The sequence below is a fragment of the Mustela putorius genome, unplaced genomic scaffold (genome assembly GCF_011764305.1).
Source record: "Mustela putorius furo isolate JIRA1106 unplaced genomic scaffold, ASM1176430v1.1 tig00003863_pilon_pilon_pilon, whole genome shotgun sequence".
Classification (NCBI taxonomy): domain Eukaryota; kingdom Metazoa; phylum Chordata; class Mammalia; order Carnivora; family Mustelidae; genus Mustela; species Mustela putorius.
The window spans coordinates 20,968,141-20,982,945 of NW_025422015.1; the positions used below are offsets into that span (position 1 = coordinate 20,968,141).

The 14,805-nt window shown below is 42.4% G+C and overlaps 1 protein-coding gene across 2 annotated transcripts in view; it reads left to right on the forward strand.

Annotated features, from left to right (window-relative positions):
* The window catches only part of LOC101672747 (pantetheinase), a 51,444-nt gene that overhangs the window by 4,606 nt on the left and 32,033 nt on the right, over positions 1-14,805 (forward strand). Inside the window, exon 2 of one of the 2 annotated variants that reach the window (XM_013063814.2) lies at positions 2,569-2,744. The exons of the other annotated variant lie outside the window; for it this stretch is intronic. The gene's annotated coding sequence lies outside the window, so the exon portion shown is untranslated. The remainder of the gene's footprint in view (positions 1-2,568; positions 2,745-14,805) is intronic. 2 annotated transcript variants of the gene reach the window in all.

A 14,805-nucleotide genomic window follows, 5' to 3' on the forward strand; every position in this document is an offset into this window, starting at 1 on the left:
CCTCCCGGCACCTTGTAGGCCCTCTTTAACATATGAAAACTCCAACCTCCCTTCCCTTCTTCTTCCCCCCACCGCAAGGTATATAACCTGCCATCCCTCACCACCCGGGGCAGCAGCTCTTCCTGCCCATGGGTCCTGTCCCCGTGCTTTAATAAACCACCATTTTGCACCAAAGATGTCTCAAGAATTCTTTCTTGGTCATTGGCTCCGGACCTCAGCCCACCAAACCTCACCTAGGTTCTAGAACTTCATCACGGGGATGCCCCTTCCCTCCACTGGTAGATCGCCAGGGGGTTTGAGTGCCCCTAGACAGTCAGGGGGATTTGAGTCCTCATAGGCAGTCATCTAGGCTGTCAGGGGGTTCGAGTCCCCCAGGTGGTCACCAGGGGTTCTATCCCCCTAGGCAGCCAGGGTGTTCGAGTCCCCCTGGACGGCCAGAAGATTATAAAGTCCCCACCGGTGGCAGGTTCTGGGTAAGATCTGCTGGGCCTGCAGTTGTCTTTGTCTTGTCTTTTTGTTGTCTGTTGTGCTGTTTGTTGTGTTTGAAGGAATGGGGCAAACAGAGTAAGGGAACTCTGACTTTCAAATGGCTATAGCTGGAGCCACCTGGGGTTAGTCAAACTCGAGACAGAGACTTTAAGGAATATTCCCAAGCAGCTGCCGAAACAACTTTGTTTCGGGGACATTCCTAGCCCTCTCTGGCCCGACGGAGACTGCCCAGCCCCTTCCCTTGGCTGGCAGGAAAGCATGGTGTGTGCTCCTCTCTTGGAGCTGAGGAGCCCTAGGACTGGGAACCCTTTCTCTGCCTTCTGGTGGCACTTTTTTCTGTTCTTCACTGACGGGAAACAAGAAGAGCGCTCCTGGACCTAACACCCCCCACTCCGGATCTTCCCACCCGGGAATCAGGTAAACATTTGAAGTGGAGTGGGCCCAGGTGGAACGTAAATCAGTATTGGAACTAAGTTAAGCTTGTTGGGTTAACTAGGATAAACACGTCTTTTGAGTTAACGATAGTAAATGTGAAACTTAAAAGAGTTTTTACTTAAGGTAAAAAAAAAAAATCTTTAAAAGCTGTATTGAAATTTGTTAGCAAAGACATGACTAAACTATGGTTGTCTGTCTCCGAGTTTCAATGGGTAATTGTTAAAGTAGCTTTCAAAGTCTTTGCTAACCTGAAACTTCAACCAAATGGAATAAAATGCTAGAGCGCTGGTTGCTGGAACTAGGTTTGTGCTTTTGAAATCTGTTGGTAAACATGTTTTATTCTTAACTAATTGATAAATTTGCCATCTAAAGAATTCTGTTGTAACAGTTCACAAGTGGTTTATATTTAATCTTCAGTAGAGGTTAAGGTATTTCTAAGAGTACAAAATTCTGCTAAGTGTAATTAAGACTGATGGAAATAAGGGAAACAATTCTGTAGAAAAGTAGGAAATCGGTAAAAAGGAGAGAAAAATACCAGATGCCTGATCCTGTTTGAATAAGAAAGAAAAACTGGCCTGGGGCCACTGTTGGAGCTACATCCATTCCTACGGAATGGAAGGGAAGACCTGGTGGGGGGAGGTGTCCAACCTGTTTGAATCTGAAGAGTGCCTGACTGTGAATGTGTCTGTGTGGCTCGACCGCTTCGGCTATGAAGTCTGAGCGGGCTGCACCCTGAGTCTCGCGGGGCGTCATATGGCATAACGGTCATCTACTCCACGGAGTAGCCTGGTCCGGGGTTTATATGGACAGACCTTAGCTAAGACGCTCCTAAGTTCCCGAGAGGGATGCGAGCAGGACAGCATCTGAAAGATCCCCCTCCCTTTTTCTGCGACATCATTCACGTTGGGAGGGAAACCCAGAAAACTCATATATCTTAAGGATGCACACTTAAAAATAAAAAAAGGAAAGACACGGGTATAGAAAAGCTGGTTTTCTCTGTTTAAAAGGGCAAAGTCTTCCTCGGTTAATTGAAATGTAAATAGTTTCTCTTTGCCTGCCCAGAGTTGTAAATGAGATCTCTTTGGCTCCAAAGGCTTCCTTGATCTAAGTCACTGATAAATCTTGGGTTGCATTTGGGTAAATGCTGTAATTATTCTAGAGGTTCTATACATTTCCTAAAATTTTAATGTCTTGATAAGGGTCATCATTTGATATTTAACTATATCTGTTCTGAGTTTTTTCATTTGTAATTGTTTTATTTCTCTTGTAAGATGAGTTCCGCCTTAAAGGAAATTTATATGGGAAGACATTCAGGACAAACACAGGTCTTTAATATGTTAAAATCCTGGGAACTGAAATGGGTAAAGATTTATGGAAGTAAGGGCTACATTCAGACTAAACCAGAATTAGTCATATGGGACTAGATAAACTGAAAGGTTGTAATGTTGTGTCTCTTCATGTTTTAGAAACATTACTAGTTCTGTAATGTTTGCTCCTCTAAACTAGGGAAACTTTTTAAATGAATCGAGGTATTCAGCTTTTTCTCTCTATCTGAACCCTCTGAAACCAAAGGGCTCAATAAGTTCTTCCTTGGCAATTAGTCATTTACATAAGTTCAATAAGAATCTGTTCTTTTTGTAACAGGACAGCATTGGACACTGGTTATTTTACCAAGGCTTTGACTGGAACGTCATATTTAAAGACTCAGATATGGCCAGCTTAGAGGAACTAAGGTTGACTTTGTAAAACCTGGAGCTGTAAAGCCCTTTGGAACTGTTGGCCTCTTACCTTGCTTACAGAGTTCCCAGCAGCCTCACCAGGTGAGTAAAGAATGTCACTCCCTGGTAGGAGGAGTAGACTCAGATTACATTGGGCACCTCAGGAATTTGCCCAAATCAACAGGTATTGCAGGCATGTCTGATGGCAAGTACGTGGCTTGGCTTCTGGCCTGGACAGGCTACTAAAAGTTCAACCTAGAGATTCCTTATAAAAAGTTCCAGCAAAGCAGATTCTAAAAGATCTATATGATCACACTTACTGTTCTTGGTGAGCTTATGTAAACAATTAGGCCAAGTTTGTTAAAACTGGACTTGTTTTTCAAACAAGTTAGTCCTGATTTGGCTATCTCTGGAAATAAGGGTTATTTTAGAGAGAAAAATTATGTTTTAATAACATGACTTTATGGGTGTTAAATTCTAGATTAGATTGTTATTAAATGTTTGTTTACCTAAGCTAGACAACTTAAGGTAAACTTCACAGAGAAATTGGATGATAACTTGTGTAGGCGATCTTGCCTTGCCAGTCAGTCAGCTCCGGATATAAGGGAGAAACTTCAGAAAATTGAGGAATTTATTTATTTATTATTTTTTAAAAAGATTTTATGTATTTATTTGACAGAGAGAAATCACAAGTAGATGGAGAGGCAGGCAGAGAGAGAGAGGGAAGCAGGCTCCCTGCTGAGCAGAGAGCCCGATGCAGGACTCGATCCCAGGACCCTGAGATCATGACCTGAGCTGAAGGCAGCGGCTTAACCCACTGAGCCACCCAGGCCCCCCCAGAAAATTGAGGAATTTAAAAGGAAGAATCTGACTTGAGTTAGTGGGAATAGTAGAAATAGCCGCTGAGGACTAGGGGTCTTGCTTGCAGGGGATGAGAGCTTTCTTACAGACTTTGCAGGAAAAAGGTATTGGATGTCAGCAATGAAAACACAGCTTTGTAAGAGCCACACCACTTACTTAGGCTTTGGTCTCCATGAGGGAGTTTCTTGAGACGTTGGGCTACTACCGCAGGCTGTGGATACCGTGGTTGGTGGAGATGGTGTGACCTCTATGAACTGACTAAGGGAGGACTCACTATGGTAGAGTGGACTAAATTAGACTATAAAGGAGATTGGACTAAGACTAGAAGAAAATTAGTAAGCCAGATACATCAGGGCACTCATTTGGGGACATGCAAGTTTAAAGAGCTTATGGGCAAGCAATTCTAGGTTTCTAAATTAGGGCGTATGGCTCAAGATATGGTTGATGTGTTCAATGTCAGGCGGTAAATGCGGAAAGAACTAGAATGGGAAGAGGGAAAAGAGAAAGAGGTTGCTATAGCAGAAAGGACTGCTCAGTCTGTACTCCAGTCACTGCAGGCATTAAGTCTGTCTTAAAAGAGCCCATAGAGGGATCTGGACTGCCCACACTGGGACAGAATCGGAGGTGGACCCACATCCTCGCCAACCCAGGGACTTAGTTTGGATGCGCTGCTGCCAAGTGGGAGGCTTGGAACCTCGCTGGAAGGGACCGTTTACTGTCATTCTGACCACCCCCATGGCAATAAAAGTAGACGGCGTCAGGACCTGGATTCATGTGGGCCACGTCAAATGAGCCGAGGACGAGAACGCCCCCCAGAGGTGGATGCTGCTGCCAATGGACCCTGCCAATCATGGACTAAAACTAAGACTCAAAAAAAACACAATGAGTTCGTTAAATTCATTGTTGGCCCTGTTGTTAAGATATAGGTGGGAGGTATAAGCAATTGCGAATAAAAAAGGGGGGCCTTAACTTACTGTTTCTAGCAGCCGTTAAAAGGAGGGTATAGAACTAGCTAAAAAGTCAAAGATTTGACTAGTCTCCAAAGAAAAGGAGGAATGTAAGGACCTATTTAGAAACTGTCCCTACTCCCCTTCCCCACAGGGGATTTACTTGGAGACAAGTCCTGGAAACCAGCTTCAGGTAACAAAGCCCAGATACAAAGGTGGGTCAGGCCAGGTGGAGACCTCTGATCAGTGGGGGGATGCATACTGTCTCCCTGGTTACCAAGGAGTATGGGCCCTGCCCTTTGGGAGCCTTTTGGGCACCAATCCCAATCAAGGTGTAATAGGCTGGTTCAAATGTCTTCTAGGGTAAATTGTAACTCAGTTGGTCACCTAGCATCACTGTGGAGTTTCCTGTGTGTGTTACAATCTCATTGGCCACCTGTGCGTGGCCAGGCCTGACTGCATGGCCTTTGCCCTTAAAAGCTGTCTGTGAAACAGAGAAGGGTCACCTTCTCTTGTAAGAGGTGCGGCCCCGAACGTTGGGTTAGATTCTTGATGCTTGGCGCGAAATAAAGCTTTGCTTGACCTTAGCTTTGTATCAGTCTCACTCCTTTAATCACGGACCCATTATTGGGGCATAACAGTTACTCATCTTAGCAATGGCCTAGGGGATAAAGATGAGGATGTAACCTTTCCAGGCCAATGCCAGAGTGAAGGAAGGGAAAAGAAGGGGTTCCAGTGTTTGGTTTAAGTAGGAAGTCTTGATCTGGCTTCTTGGCCAGAGCAGTATACCTCAGTGTCAGCTACTTTTCTTCCTTGTCAGTTTGATTCGGAGGTCTCCAGTGTCTGCACAGGACCAGGTGTCAGGTGGAGTCTTTTTTTACCTGTGCGACATGTACCCAAGGCTGAATACATTCTAGTTTTGCAGCAGTGTTAGTGGTCAGGAACACTTAGTAAGGTTCTTTCCAGAGGGGCTTGAGGTCTTCCTCTTATGATGTGTTCAGAATACTTGGTCACCAAGCCCTAAATTGTGATAAACAAGATCCTTTGAAATGGCACCTGGGAAGGCTTCTCCAACCCATTGATGACAGGCTTGAGCATAAGGCATTAGAGACTTACAGTAGTGGTCATCTAGCATGAGACAAGGGATCAGCAGGAGGTTATATTTGATAGAATTCCAGGTCGGCAAGGTTTTCATTAAGGCCCATATGATTGACCCAGTGAAATGGGTGCCTTGATCACTGGAGATTATAGGAGATACATTAAGTGGGAATCACATTTTTTAGTAGGTCCCCTCCCATTGTGAGAGCATTGGTCTTGTGGTAGAAAAAGGCTTCAACCCATCTGGAAAAACATGCATACAGTAACAAGGACATACTGATAACCCATACTTAGTGACAATTGAATGAGGTCTAGCTGCAGGTAGGTGTTCAAAGGGTCTACAGCGAGGAGGTTTGAGGACACTGGAGACAAAAATCAGTTTTTCCGGATTATGGATCTGACAAATGTTACTGGCAGACTGGTTGTTTTGTTTTGTTTTCAGTTTTATAGACATTTCTCCACGAATGGCTATAACTCAAGTCATCATCTTAAATGCCTTACCGTGGATAAAGGAATGCAAAAATCAGAAAAGAGGGTTTTCAAGGAGCTGGGAAAAAGCAAGCAGCCACCTTGGGTTTCCCATAGCCCCGTCTATTCATTTAATTTACAGTCATTGTTTACCCATCTCATTTTCTCCAATTAAGGAGCAGACTATTGCCACGTATAAGGAGATCAGGTTGGCAAAAGCCTGGCAGCGAGGAGCCATTTTTGTAGAAGCAGAATGGACCTCATCTGGGTGTATTACAATCATTATAGATTCTGTTGCTGCTGCATTTCAATGGAAGTCAGCTGATCACATATTCAGAGTTCCAAAGATTCCTTTTTCACAAAATTTCTACAATTTTTTTTACACTCTGATTTTGTCCTAAGTTTTCCCTCTTTAAATAGCCAGGCTCACTTTAGGACAAAAGTACTTTGTTTTTCCTTAACAAAAATGCTATCTCTATTCATCATAATTTTTTTCTTAAAAAATGCATCTTACTTTCTTTGCATATAAACTTACTTTCCCTTATTATTTCCAGTGGTCTAATAAATTATTACATTTACTAGAATTTTTAAGTCTTAGAAATCTCAATTTCTAGTAAAAATTAAGTAGTAAATGAACTGTCCCTTTAACCACAATTCTTTAGATTTGCAAATTTATGAATATATCTCATAATATTTAGAAGCATATGCCTTTTTAAATCTTCCAGTATAGTGCAAACAGTTCCAGATATCTTTTAGTTTCTCTGTAATTAGAAGCCAAAAATAGATAAGACTAAGTTTAGTAATCAATGTTTTAGTATTTTGTAACAGGATTTTTTTCTGTTGGTGCCCCTGGTTCTTGGTCACACCACTTCGCTGAATGAAGAGGTAGACTAGACAGAGTGGTGGGCAGCAAAGCAAGATTTATTGAGCTGTAGCAAAGTGGTAGCACAAGGCTCCTGAGGAGAGAAGAGACCTGAGAGAGTTGCCACCAGAGTTTCTTTTTTTTTTTTTTTGCTTGTTTTTAATTTTTTTTATTTATTTGAGAGTGAAACAGTGAGAGAGGAACATAAGCACAGAGAGTGTGGGAGGGAGAAACAGGCTTCCTACTAGGTAGGGAACCCCACTGTGGGGCTCGATCCCAGAACTGGGACCATGATCTGATAGCAGATGCATAACAACTGAGCCACCCAGACTGAGCCACCCAGACGGGAGTTTCTGCTTCTAGGGGTTTTTATGGGCTTGTTGTCAGACTGTTTTAATCTGATTAACCCTCCCTGTATCTGTCATCCAGTCAGGTTTTTGTCACGTGGAAAGGGTGGAGGTCTCCCTACAGGGTATAAAATCCTTTCAAGGGTGGTTTCCTCTTAGGGCAGGGGCCATTTGTTCCTGCCTGTTCTCCTTCATCAGTTTTACTTGGAAGTGATCTAGATATTTAACTTAACTCATCATTTAACCTAACTATGCAAGATTTTAAGGTTTTAGGTTACCAGTAGGATTTGAGAAAACAATTTAAAGGGTTACCTAAAATTTTCTTACTTATGTCTATTAAATTAACTTGCTATTAACAATTATGCTTAGATTACTCAAAAACTATTCAGTCATTCTTCCAAGCTATTTTTCTTTTGAATAGTCTGTAAAAGAGATAACATTGACTTATGACTTTTAAGTAAATGCAGGTAGAATAAAAGTTTGTTTTATTGCTGATAACTCTAAAGACATGTCTATTTTAATTAAACCAATAATCTTAAACAAACTTTAAAATTGAATCTTTTTCCAGATCATATGAACTTAAAAAAACCATTTGGGTTAGTTTCTTTTTGATAGGTTTAGAATGGTCAATCCTTATTAGCACTTGTCTTCAACTAACAGAGCTCTTTTGAAAATTAGCAATACCATCCAGAGGTAGAAGAATATCTCACATTTGTTTATTTTATTTTTTTTTTCATTTTTTAAAAGATTTTTATTTATTTGCGAGAGAGAACGAGAGAATACACACAAGCAGGCAGAGAGAAAGGCAGAGGCAGTGAGAGAAGCAGGTTCTCTGCCAAGCAAGGAGCTTAATGCAGGACTCTATCCCAGGACCCTGGGATCATGACCTGAGCTGAAGGCAGTGGCTTAACCAACTGAGCCACCCAGGCATCCCAATATCTCATATTTATAACAAACCCACAAACACATGAATGCAAGAACATTATCGGTACAAATGTTGGGGAATATTTTTAAGATTTGTACTTGTCCCTGGAATTCATCTTAAAGCTGTGCTAGAATCTGGGCACAAGAGACTTTAGCAGTTTATTTTATTTTTTGTTTATTTTTAAAGAATTTTTAATTTATTTGTCAGAAAGAGAGAGCTCTCGCTGGCACAGCAGGGGGAGGGGCTGGCAGAGGAGGAAGCAGGCTCCCCGCTGAGGAAAGAGCCCCATGTGGGACTTGATGGAAGAACCCTGGGATCATGACCTGAGTGAAAGGGGACCCTTAACCCACTGAGCCACCCAGCGTCCCTAGCAATTTATTTTTAAAAAGACCTCTCTCTCTCTTTTTTCTCCCTCCCCCTTCAGTCTCAGGTGATAGTGGGCTGTATTTACATTGCTTTTAGGATGTTTACATAACTTTAAGGCCAAGAGAAAAATAAGTTCTTCCAAGAAGAACTTTGGTTTTCTAAGGCCAGTAATTTATAGTGTGTTTCAGATAAACAAGGGAAGTTTGGGGATTGGTCAAAGAATAGGTGAATCTTGAATTGCCTGTATGCTGATTTTTGTTTCGTAAAATAAGGATGATGTTTTCGGTTCCTCAAAAATTGGGTTATAATTTAAATGACATCTTCTGTCCATTCACCTATCCTACTACATTATCTTCAATTTGTTGCTTTCCCTCTGTGTATGTAGTTTTGTTGGTTTTTAATTCTAGTATAATTAGCATACAGTGTTATTAGTTTTAGGTGTGTAATACAATGATTCAACAATTTTGTACATTGCTCAGTGCTCATTATGTTAAAAATACTTTCACCAGTTTAACCCACCCCTCTACCATCAGTTTGTTTTCTATATTTAAGAGTGGGTTTTTTTTTTTTTTTTGGTCTCTTTTTTTCTTTATTCATTTGTTCTGTTTATCAAATTTCCACATGAATGAAATCACATACTGTTTGTTTTTCTTGACCTGCCTCATTCCACTTAGCATTATACCTTCTGGATTCATCCATGTTGTTGCCAATGGCAAGATTTCATTCTTTTTTATGGCTAAGTAACACTTGTGCCTGTGTATACACACCACTTCTTTCACAATTCATTCATCCACGGACTAGGGCTGCTTCCATAATGTGGCTATTGTAAATGGTGCTGCTGAGTACATAGTTTCACTTTTAAATATTTCTGAGAGGATTGAGAAACACTCCGCCAGTGTCTGTCAGATCCCCAAAGAGGATGCAAAGGATACCATGTTGCACAAATCCAGAGTGACTCCCAAAGGCAACCAAAAGAAAGAAAGAACTTGCCAGTACCAGGCAAGGAGAAAGTCAAGCCTAGTTATGCAAAACGGGACAAGCAGGAAGGCCATTGCTCTCTCTGGGAGAGAGGAGAACGATCCACAGTGGGCTTGAATATGAAAATGTAGGGACAACAGTGAGATTTTCTTTTCCTCTCCAGACTGGGCACGGCAGACAGAGATTCAAAAGAATAGATTCTGGTAAGAGTTTTCATACTTCACTGGCTTTTGACAGTTTATCCAGGATCCTGTCTGTAAGCTCTGTTACCCACCAGAGTTTTCTCTTAGCTGTTTAAGGAAATAATATAGCAACTTACCAGAAAAGTCCTCAGTTTCTTCCACTCTGGGAGGGGGACCTCAATGGGAGCCCTTCTTTGAAGGTAGATGTGGGAGTATCTGTAAAACCATTAACTGGCAGACTTTTGCTTAGAATTATGTCTCTTTCCAGAGTGGAAAAACAACTCAGACAGACGACTAGTAGAATGAGTACTCAAAGGCAGATAGAGGTGAACCTTAGGAGTTCTTTTGTTGTCTGTATGTCAGGGAGCAAGACTTTCCTGTCCCTTTCAAGGCTCATCTAGTATATTGGGAATTAAACTGATACGAAAATTAACAGTAGAAAATCAGATTTCATTTCGGATATATGGGGAATCCACACGCATGTGAAGTTTCCAAAGAATCAGGCAGAATGAGGTATGTATGTCATTCTGCAGGAAGGGGGGGTTCTGGGACTTCAAAGCAAAGGAATGTAGTTCACAGGAATATGAAAAAGAGCAAATGGCTGGTAAACATGTTTGCTGGACCACTCAGAAAAAAGGAGACCTGGGGAACTTTGACCCGATAGTCCTACAAGTTTCCTCCCTGTCTGCCACACCTAGTTCTTGTTAGGACCTGCAGTTATCTATGGTGATCTCACTCTTGCTGGAGCAGATTATCTAAATTCTTGTTATGCAGTTGTGGGGGAGGTAAAGGGCTGTTCCTGAATCTGCTGGCTTTTGATGACTTTTTGGGTAAGATTTTATTTATTTGATAAAGAGAGAGATGGCTTGAGAGGGAACATAACCAGGGGAAGTGGGAGAGAGAGAAGCCGACTCCTGTAGCAGGGAGCCTGATGGGCTCCATCCCAGAACCCCAAGACCATGACCTGAGCCGAAGGCAGATGCTTAACAACTGAATCACCCAACTGCCCCTTTTGATTACTTTTTAAACTCAAACTAATTTTCATGCAAAAGTGGCCCATGTTGGGGCTGCCGGCCTTTTGCCCCTATACTTCCTTCCTCTGAAACTTACCTGAAGTTTCACATATTAAAAGTTGAGTTGGTAGATTCTTTGATCCTGTTGAGCCAGTGTCTGTCCAGGCAAGAAGTCCAGTTTAGCTAAACTCCTTTCAAGAGGCGGTGATGCAGGTGTGTTCTCAAAGTTAGGCCTACGGCTCAATAAATTAGGTATTAAATAAGAGGCATTTTTATAGAAACAAAAGAAAAACAATGGTTAATGGTTAGATCCTGTTATAAACCAATTTCTGAGTTTTAATGGTAGCTGGTCAAGAAGATGTCAGGCTATGTTTCTGAGTGACCCCCAGAGAAAGAGGCATGAAGATTATTTATAAATGAGCTATTGTGGTGATTTCTCTGAAATTTATATCAAGTTGTTTATATTCCATTTGTAGACCTTTGGGAAAAAGAGCCATTTTAGTTTTTAAATGATTCCAAGTCATAAATATGAGAGAAAAATTAAAACTTGTTAGTTTGGAGACTGGTAGCTAGGCGTCGGAGGACACTAGAAGAAATCAGGATCTAGTCCAGTTTATAAGGAGGAGTATTAAAACCTAACATTTATGAAGGTGTGTCGAGGAAAAAGAATTTCTTCTGCTATCCAAGGTCCTTCTAGCTGGACTAAGAATCAAATTGACATGAGACAGACAAACAGACAAAAATCAAATTTAACTTCATACATACATGGGTCCACAGAGGCATGAAATTCCATAGACTTACATGAAACTTATATGAGTTAAGAAGAGGGGTAGGGGCCTGAGGATAGAGAGGTGAGAAAACCATCAGCAGGAAGTTGAGATGTTTGGAAAACAAAACTTGTCCTTTTATGCAGATGGATTTATTAGGTAAAGAGAAATCTCCATTAATACCTGTTTTCCTAGTACAGGGAGGCAGTTAAGGGGGAAGATAAAGAGTTTTCCTGAATCTGCTGGGTTTTGATGGCTTTTAACTCAAAGTAATATTCATGCCAAAGTGGTCTCTCTTGGGGCAGCCTGCGCTTAGCCCCTACAGGTACTTCTTATATATTAAAATTTTCATTAGCCTTTTGCAATGGATCTTTCAATGAAGCTGTTGGAATTTTGAAACTTTCTGGAGGCTTCTTCTTGCCAGTTAAAACAGGTAGCCCATTCTGTTTACCTTGGGAGCCCTTGCTTTCAAGTGCATTCCTTAGATGACCGTATTTAACTGAAATGTTCTATCAGGGCCCTGATAATTCTGTCTTGTTTTTAGTAAAATTTTACCATTTCTGTAGATAATCACAGCTCCTGGCACCATAGTTTTGTTTGTAGACATAAAGTAAGCAAGTGCCAGAAGGTAGCATGCTTGACTCTTACGATTTTAAGGATCCCATTAACTAAGCTTTTGTTTACACAAAACAAGCAAACATGGGTTCCCAAATGCAAAGGCAATAACCAAAAATCATCATTGTGGACTGGCCAGGAAAAGGCTGTGTCCACCACCTGCAATTCCCAGCATGGACTAAGCCAGTGACATCGATTATGGAGACTGCAGACTGGAACTGGGGAAAGGACTAAACCAGCACACCACAGTCCATGGGGACTGCAGGTGGGAAATCAAGAAGGAATTCCAGCGTGGAACTGTGGACTGAGCCAAGGGCTGAGGACTGGCACTCCATTCGACTATTCTATCTAGACTGACCTGTTAACCCTGGACGAGAAAGCCAATTAGGTCAGGAGCTGGAATGCAAAAAGAGCGCAGCTCAACTGAGCGAGATTTGCCCGTGGCCCTCAGAATCAGCGAGAAAGGAACTCGAAAGTGTTCACAGACCACCACCCCTGTGTTTCCCATTGTTTTCAAACCCAGTCAGAATTTTGCTTCAGATCCTGATGCTGCCACCAAATCTGTTTAAAAAATAAGGCAACCAAGTAAATCTGAGGATCTGGTTGGCTTTATTAAATGACTCATGACTTGGGCAGCACATAGGGGGAGCTCCCCTGAGCTGAGCAAGAGACAGATTTTATAACTGAACCAATGCGAGTTTGCTCTTGGGTGGGTCAGAAACTACACAAGGTTAAGTCGTCGCACAAAGAAAGGTTTATTTGGGGGCACCTGGGTGGCTCGGTTGGTTAAGTGCATGCCTTTGGCTCAGGTCATGGTCCCAGGGTTCTGGGATCAGCCCCGTATCGGGAAGCCTGCTTCTCCCTCTTCCACTCTCCTGCTTGTGTTCCATCTCTAGCTGTCTCTCTCACTGTCAAATAAATAAATCTTTTTTAAAAAAGAAAGAAAGGTTTATTTGCAGCAAATAAGGAGATCACGGGGGTGGAGGAGTGGGGGATGGCTTCCAAAGCCATGACTCTGAGCAAAGGTGAATGGATTCTCTTTATTTAGGGTTAAGATGAATATTTAGATTAGGAGGCCTCATCATCTTGTGAAAAGGTGGGCATAAGGTTGCACTTGTGCCTTAAGGAAGCATGCCTATACATACATTACACGTATGTAGATGAGGCTCGAGAGCTCTTCCTTGGGCAGAGATTTTAGTAATAGAATGAAGTGAAGGTAGTCAGTTCTTGGTCTGTCTGCAGCTGTGAATCGGGAATTAAGGTCAAACTGGTCTTGTTTGTCTGGGCTGGCTGGAAGTCTTGTCAGGGCAGTCACTAGTGCCGGAAGGGTGGTTTTGGTTTCTATTTACCTGCGTTAAGACATAAACTGGAAAGAAGAGCTTAAGGGGACACCTGGGTGGCTAACTTGAGGCTGCCTTTGGCTCAGGTCAGGATCCCAGGATCATGGGATCAAGGTCGGTATCAGGTTCCCTGCTAGGCAGGGAGTTTGTCTCTCTATCTACTGCTTTCTCTGTTTGTGCTTTCTCTGTCAAATAAATAAATGAAATCATAAAAAAAAAAAAAAAAGAGCTTAAGGAACAATGTGGGCCAGAAGTTGGTGAGTATAAGCAAGTGAGCAGTAAAGGTCAGGTCTTGGGGTGTAGCTGGTGATGGTTTTTTAAGACAGAGGGAAGGCATTAATAGAGAAAAAAAGGGCACCTGGGTCTGTTAAGTGTCAGCCTTTGCCTCAAGTCATGATTCCAGGGTTCTGGGATCGAGCCCCATGTCGGGCTCTTTGCTCAACGGGGAGTCTGCTTCTCCCTCTCCCTCTCTGTGCTCTCTCTCTTTCTCAAAGAAATAAAATCTTAAAAAAAAAGGGGGGGTTGCACCTGAGTGGCTCAGTGGGTTAACCCTCTGCCTTCAGCTCAGGTCATGATCTCAGGGTCCTGGGATCAAGCCCCGCATCGGGCGCTCTGCTCAGCGGGGAACCTGCTTCCCCCTCTCTCTTTGCCTATCTCTTCCTACTTGTGATCTCTCTGTCAAATAATTAAAATCTTAAAAAAAAAAAAAAAGAAAGGAATTTATTAGCAAGAGACACGTTGTTTAGGCAAGGTTGCCTTCCTAAGGGTAGTGATAGGGGCTTACCAGTAAATTTCTAGAATTGACCAGGAAATTCTGTGTTGATTGGTAAAAGGTTACATTTTCCTGGTGTTGCAATGACAGATAGGTTAGGTATTAGTTCTTGGTTTACTGACTAGGGGCCCTGATGCAGTTACAGGCCTGTGGTTTTCTTTTTAACATCAGTTTAATTAAAAAGGATATAACTCATGAACAGCCAGATGGAAGGGATGCATAGGGAAAGGGAAGGGACCCAGAGCCCCATGCCCTCTCCAAGCATGCCACTCTCCCCACATCTCCACGTGTTTGCCCAACCGGAAGCTCTCCAGACCCCTTTATTATATAGGCACACTTGATTAAATCATTGGCCATGGCTACTAATTCAACTTCCAGGTTGAGTCCCCTCCCCTGAAGTCGGGGTGGGATTGAAAATTCCAACTCTCCAATCCCATGACTGGTTCTCCTACACCGACCTCACTTGGATCAGGGGCATCAGCTGGATCACCTGCATTAGCTGGAATCACTGAGGAGATCAGGGAAGTATCCAAAGTGCTATGGCAAGCTAGTGGCAGTTCTGGGGCAATTCATTAAAGGATGCATTAGGCTTTTTGTGTACCAGGCACTGTGGTAGGCACTG